Genomic DNA, 7,862 nt, shown 5'->3' with positions numbered 1-7,862 from the left:
GTGATTAAGTCTGTCCTCAGCACCACAGTGGGTTGTCTGGGTATGAACTTGCATATAGCCTACATACCAAAAGTCATCTTTAAAGGATCATGTCATCCCACAGAATCACAAGAAAAAGCAGTGAAGTACTGCTGGGTTCAATTGCATGCTATACGGAGCAGTTCCATAAACTATCCTTTCAACCAATTTTAAAGTTTTCTTTTTTTCTGTCCTATATACCAGCACCTCTGAAATTCAGTCTATCTTAATTTACCTTCCTCCACCATGAGGTTTTCCTACTCCAGTAACGAACAACATCTCCTGTTGCCATTGCACGAACTGCAAGCCTAGTTGCTCAGCACGTAAGAGGAATGTACATAGTTAGCGATGAAAAAGATTTCTAGCCTCTACAGTTTGTTTCTTACACACAAAGATAAAGTGACAGAAATACGACAGAGAAGTAAACGGAATACCAGAGGTAATATAATTGTTCAGGGCCAGTATACCAGAAAGCTATGTAAACTTCATTATTCTGTGTGACTGTGAAAAAATATTATGTTCCAGCAAAGCAATGAACTAACAAGTTCTTCTGCATCATTCCTGTTTATTGCCCATTAGGAAAGTAATATTTAAAGAGATTATTTTCTTTTATATCAGTTATCTGTTCTGCAGAATATTGTTAAATGTGCACTTTAATTACACTCTCAAAACCATATTCTAATTGCGGATTAGTGGTCAACTTCAGTAACTAGATGTAAGACAACCAACCTAAACAGGACAACTTCTATTCCTGAAGTTTTACGGTAGGCAATTAAAATGAATTATTCTGTCTGTATAAAGCTACATAGAACACCAGTTTCTGACTTATGGTAACAGGAAAGAAAAAGAACTATGAATCCTAGTTCAGATGGGAGATTTTTTTACTCCATATATTGTCAAGATAACTGCCAATAAAAATGCAAATGTCTGGAAAGTCATCTCATACAGTCTCTGGATTGTAGCCAAGAGAACATGACCATCCTTCCTGGTATCACACACGTTAAACACGCTGGTGAGCAGGATCAGCTGCACATGTGGAAGCAGAAGTTGTAGAAATACTTATCTCAGGAGACAAGGAAAGAAAGATTTGGACCCAACGAGTTAAAACTCTAGTCCTCCAGAGATATTGTAGTGGTTACGGCCAAAGGCTGATTGGTGTTCTTCTACTGCATAACTTAGTATGATATTTGCACAGTGCCTGATATTTGCTTATGCACTCACTAAAGCAGCTATCCGTGTAATGAGTCCACGTTGAGAAGCAACAACAGTTACCCAATTTTACTTTTGAAAAACAACTTCCTATTTTCCATCAGTCTAAAATTCATTTTTCTACTTCTGGTGAAATGTCCTCAAGGATTTCACTTCAACAAAATTACTTATAGCATAATGGAAATGTCTTTTTAGCAGCATAACATAATATTTGAATAAGAAAATAAATAAGATATATTTTCATAAGGAGCTTATTTCCCTGCTAAAAGGGAAAGATGGAGCCTTCATTCCTAAACAGGACCTCTCACAGGACTTCAATGCTAACATTTTAAGGGGACCTCATTTTTAAAAGGAGGTAAACGTTAGCTCCTTGAATACTAAATCTGTTTAAGACGATACTTCAAAGAAGAAATACAAATTTAAGAAAATCTAGGCTGTACAAACAGTTCAGTCCTATGCCCAGTGAACTGACTACAATGTATGCTTAACTCATCTTGCATGAATGCTTGCATCAAAACTTGGGATACTTGACACTGCCTTTTTATAACTAATTTTCATTCATAAGCAGTTTCTATTCAGATACACTATGAGAAAAATACATGCATTGTTGGCAAGGCAAAAACAAAACTGAGATAAGTCCTGCAGCCCATGTGTTCAGAAAGAAAGGCTTTGTCTGAGGGATTTCTTATGTCATTCCCATTTACCTAACCTAGTAAAGCATTTACAGTTGCACCGCTCACTCATTTCCCTCTCAACATGTCATCTCCTGTAGATTCGTGTTGCTTTCCAACAACCTAAGGAATATTGAAAAGGTTTTTAATGAGACTAGAGAAACTGTCAGTAAACAGATTTATTTCACAACATTGTCATTTAAAAATAAGCACACAAAATCTACAGAGGTCTCATAGCAATTACAGTATCTGCAGTAACAAGCAGAAATGTCAGAGAAAATAGACATTTGGCAATATGATGCTGAATGGCAATATCAGGATGATGCTGAGTGTTTCCATTACTCAGTTTAGTAATGAAGGCTAATGGTCCTGTCTCTGCTGTCACTGTATGCCAGAGCAGTCCTGAAAACAAATAGTGGGGGTGCAATTAAAGAGGTACAAATTGTAAATGAATATTCAAAAATAAAAGTCACATTAGTAATAGATTCTTATTAATCACACAAGGAGCCATTGTGACAGATGTTACCAGTGCAGAACATCTGATTTACCAACCCATTTGAAATGCATGGTCTGGGTTGGTTGTCAGTCTTACAGAACATTGTAGGGTAACAAATGCCTATACCAAGAGCAAAAAAACCCATGGTGTGTCTTACTAAACAATATATATCCAGAGAAATTGAGCAAGGAGGGAATAATGAAGGGAAGTATACGACTTCTTTCAAGTCCTCACACAGGTTCTATCCTACCTTTGTCCTCCCAAGCTGTCACTAACGACAGGAGACAGTGAAAGGGTTTGGATTGCATATATTTATTTGTTCTACCACAACGAAGATTTTCACTAGATTATTGTTCTAGTGTTTTTTGTCTCATTTCTATAGTGTATATAATTTCTCCTTATGCCTTTATGTTCATTTTTACAACCACTGCAAAGGCCAAGTGACTGCAGTTTCACTGTCCTAAAGAACAACACAAATACGTGGGGAGACACAGTCCCTGTTCTGGAGAGTTATTCACATACACTCGAAGAAGAGAATATATATAAAGCTATAACGGATAAAATGGTGAGACAAGGGCAAACATTCATACAAACTAGCTAAGCACACAGCTTCTGAGGTTCAGCTATATATTTTTGCTTTTAAAAATAAAATAAGAAATGCGAAGTTAGGCTACATGCCTCTCTAGTATTGTGTCTTACGGACCTAACAGGAGCAGTGGGATCAGGCAGGGAACGTCATTGTCTGCAATACCAGGGAACAGGACAGGTGAGATCCATCCAAAACTGTCTTCTTGGGTGTCTTAGACCATCTTTTACAAAATGGGTGTTTGATGCTACTGTTCTGGTTCGGGCCAGCCGGGCAAGTGGGCAGAGCAGGGGCAGGTGAAGGTCAGGGAAGGCAGGGGGAAGGGACCTGACCTGTCCTCCCATATGGGTGTTTGATGCTACTGTTCTGGTTCAGGCCAGCCGGGCAAGCGGGCAGAGCAGGGGCAGGTGAAGGTCAAGGAAGGCAGGGGGAAGGGACCCGACCTGTCCTCCCGTCACTCCCTTGTTGCCTGGCCAGAAGTGAGTCACTGCATCCCTCTTTGCTTTTGCTTTTCCTCCTCTTGTCTGTCTTGTTTTGATTTAAGCTCTCTGTGACAACATCTCTTCCTATGTGTCTGTAATGTGCCTAAGGAGGCCGAAATTTGTCTAGAATACCTACATATTATTGTAATAGAAATAATAATAAATACATCCCTCGCCTTCTGCTTCAACAGCCGTTTCCCCAGTACAATACTATAGCAATATTAATTTGAAAGCTGGCTGTTCTTTGGCTGCCGTTTGTTCTGAGTAATGTCTGGCAGGGTTTGTATAACCTTGTGAACGCAAAGCCGTGTTAACAATTCGATGTGCAGAGGTATGTCCTGTAGTAGAGGATTTATAAAACTGTCATGTTGCTGCACAAAGACACCCTCTTCCAGTCAAATGCTGTATTTGGCATGGCATTTACCACTCAATTAGCAATTGCTAATTGGCTACAATCAAATTTTTGTTTAAAGAGGCATTTCATTTCACATGAGCTGCCTAGCCTTTTCCAGCATTCCTGTATTTGATAGGGAAATTAGAAACATCTTGGAGGCTTACAAATTCCATGCTTTGCCTCAATGCCTGAAATGACCTCCTCTTTAATGAAATGTGAATCCTGCGGGATTAGCAGGTAACGAACTTTGTAGTTGTTCATTTCTCCAGCCTGTTTTTAAGGTCTGTGCTGTTGTTTTTATAATTTATCTGTGCTTTCATTATCTAAGACTTGGGGTTTTACTGTGTACACCTGATCTGGTAGATATTTGAGTTCCCTTGCTGGCTGTTCTCTCTTTCAAATACTGAAATGTCTCTTTGAAGCCAAATATTAAAGAAGGCCTGGAGTAAGAGCACTTGTCCTAGACAGCCTGTCAAACATATGCTGCCAATATCATACATTAATATTAATCTTGTGTTTGTTAGAAAACAACCATTCCTTGGATTTCATAGTGCATAACATTAATGTTAATTGGATTTTTCATATGTATGTAAGTAATTTTCTAAAGGGCTTTAAACTGTAAGATCTTTAAACCAGGACTTACATTTATACTTGTCCCCTTTTCTCGACCAAGTATTTAAAAAAAAACCCCAACTTCATACAATAGCATTTTTTCACTTGGTTCCCAGATTAGTTACCTAACTGGGTAATATTTAATGTCTTCTCTTTGTAGACCTTGGCTTAAATTTTGCAGATGTACGGCAATATAGTGTCTAGAATACCGAAGCAATTCTAAAAGCAGTGCAGAGAGAGTGGCAAATTAATTGTGTACATCCATAAACTTGTAAGTACATATAAGAGAAAAAATTTAATTAGAACTTGTATATATTTTAAGTCATTTTGAAAGACTTGAAACATAGAAACTTTGAAATATATTGACTTATAATAACAGAATGAAAATATTTCATTCATAGCCTTCTCATGCCATAGTTCCACGTCTGATAGATTTTTTTAATTATCTAAAAAGACCAATAAGTATAAGTGAAATGTCTGGGGGACCTTCACAACAGCTATCAGGAATTCCACAGTAAATATGCTGTGTGTAAATATACACACAATTAAACCATTCTACTTCATTGTTGCAATATCCTCTTCCTCCAAAATTATATGGATGATACACAGATATTCTTCTTAGAGCAAAAGCTCTTAGAGCAAAAGCTTAGAGCAAAAGCTCCCAGAGAGAGATTATTTGTCTTCATTCTCCAAGACCCAACTGAGGAAATACTTTGCAAGTCAATCATTTTGTATGGACATCAAAGAGAAATCAAGAGGGAGAGTGAAGTGTAAATCTCCACCATCAATTCTGATCTTATTGCAATCAAAATCTCCAGTGCAAGGTCAATGCAGGGGGAAATGAAAAACTTTAGATGCTGAAGGTCTTGCTTCCAATAAATAAAATTCCCAGATGCGTATTGGTCCCTTTCTACTCTTACTTGAAAATACTGGCATATTACATTGCTGCTATCGAGAGTCCATGAAGGGTTTTGAGGAGGGTTAGTTTAGTTTAGTCTCCGCAGGTTTTTTGTCTGACCATGCTAATATTAACCAGCTCTGCCAAACCCTAACATCTCAGGCAGGTCTAAGTTAAGCTTATTTCTGCAAAAGAACTCCAAAATATTTTTGAGCAAATCAGTGGCACTTGAAATAGATCAGAAGGAAATTAAAACAATTCAGCAATCTTATGTTTAATGAAGATGGGAATGTCTGTTTAAATAAAGCATTGAGGAAAGGTGAAGCTGTGTTACTGCTCTGGAGCTGCCCCGCAGTGAATGGGTAAAGGGGATGGAGGCTTTCAGAGTTAAGGGCTGACAGACACAGGCATCATATCACCCTGCACCCTTATAGATCCTAGATTATAAAAGTACTGTGATGTCAGTATTTATGTGGGACAACAAAACAGATGTAAGATCACATCACGTTCATATAACAAAGTAGTAATAAATTGTGGGAGAACAAAACGTAGTTGCCATAACCACTGGAGCTTTCCCCAGTCTACAGCTTCCAGTGTATTTTAAAGTTCTTTTTCTTGTTTTCTCAAAAGAAAAATCATTCAATGCTGATAAAATTTTGTCATTTGCCAGGCTGGTTGATGCAAGATACACTAAACTATGACAGCTTCTCAATCCACAAATGGATTGTTAGCTCAAATAGGAAGGATATGTAACATCTGATTTTTTTTAAGGCACTAGCAAGACCCCGGGAGTTGCTGAGACAATGCCCAGATACCAGTAGACAAAAGAAATAAAGCAATTTATAGGTCCATCCTACTTTACATACTCTGCCATTTAGATAGTTCACACAGAGGTTCATCACAAATCTGAAAAAAGGCTTCTGAGAGAGTCATGAGAATTAGACAGAGAGCAGTATGAACAGCAGAGCTCTGTTTCAAAAGACCTACTCGTCATGCAAAATGGGATGGAATGATTTCATCAGCTCACCATAGGCAGAGCAGCAAAAGCAAGCTGTTAGAAAGCTTGATGAAGGAGATGCTCTGAAGCACATCTGCAGAACTGCAAAACACGGTATTGAGAATGTGCAGTATTGGGAATTCAGTTCTAAGATGTGGTCTGTCATGTTGCCTAAAAAAGTTATTATTTGTGGAAGATATACTTGAGGCCTTTGTTTTCTGCACGGGTAAATCCTGCAGCTTACATTTCCCCATCAATGGATGTCACTAGAGGTACCTTCCTACTGGTCAGTCCTGCAGGGAGCAAAGGTAATCTGCCTAAAACTTTGAAATGGCCATTTTAATGCTAGCTAAGTGTTTCATTCACATCCAGGGGAAAGTTACACAATCACAACCCACTTTATTACAGGTCCTTGGCTCTGCATCTTCTGGTGCTCTACAAACCTGGATATATTGCTCACTTTAAACAGCTGCTTGTTCCAAGTCTGTGGTTGGATGCTTTCAAACCCCTTAACATAAAAAGTCCTGGACACATACTGTGGTATTAACAACAGGAAGATGGAATGCTTCTTGTATAAAGCTGGCTTTTTTTTAAAGTTAGCTTTCTGTCTATGTTTCTTAGGAAAATGTATATTCTCCAGCTGAAAATATCATCTGACACACTAATCAGGTAGTGTAATTATCAAAATGCAATGCCATGAGACAGATATACTTGGCATTTATCTGTCTTGTGCAGTAGTTTAAAATGACGGCAGAATTGTGTCCAGAACTTCTACTGCAGCCAAAAGCTATTTTTTATTTTCTCCTAAAACGTTTCTTGCCAAAGACTTGTGTTGTAGATGTTTTCCAAGACAGTTTCTGATTTTGGTTATTTTATTCTCATGGGTCCAATTTTGTAAGCCACTCTCCATCTCTTCTTACAACTCTACTCATGGGTGATCTGCACATGCAAAGACTGGACTCAGCACACCCTTGGCTTGCAAGCAAATTTCACAAGTGGACAACTAAAAGCACAATTTTGCTAAAGCAAATAAACTGTCATGCAACCAGAAGTGTTTATACTGTTAAAAGATCTGTAATTATTTGTTTGATTTCCAAAGCTGATTCGTTAACCAGCATTAACCATCCATGGGAAGATGTGCATGTTGTAAATCCAAGCTATTGATACAACCCTGATAGCAGAACGAGAACATTGCAAAGATTTTTGCAGTTGCAGACTTTAAATACAGAATGGCAAATAGACAAATGTCTCCCTGAGGGGCTTTTAAGAAGCAGAAATCTTAATGAGCTCATCACTTATAAAACCTGAATACCTGCCTGGGGACAGACAGTGTGAATGGTAGGGGAATCAGGCGGTTATGTTTCTCTTCAAGCTTAGCATCCAGCTAAGCTCACTGATGTTTGCTGTCACACAATGCAACATGCACCAAAGCAAGACAGAGCAAGACAGAAGTTATATTAACCCAAAGTGCCGTTTTGTTTTCTAGTCATTTCTGTAAA

The sequence above is a fragment of the Cariama cristata genome, unplaced genomic scaffold (genome assembly GCF_000690535.1).
Source record: "Cariama cristata isolate BGI_N322 unplaced genomic scaffold, ASM69053v1 scaffold18163, whole genome shotgun sequence".
In the NCBI taxonomy this organism is placed as follows: domain Eukaryota; kingdom Metazoa; phylum Chordata; class Aves; order Cariamiformes; family Cariamidae; genus Cariama; species Cariama cristata.
The sequence above is the reverse complement of the archived record's forward strand: the minus strand, read 5'-3'. Positions refer to the sequence as shown.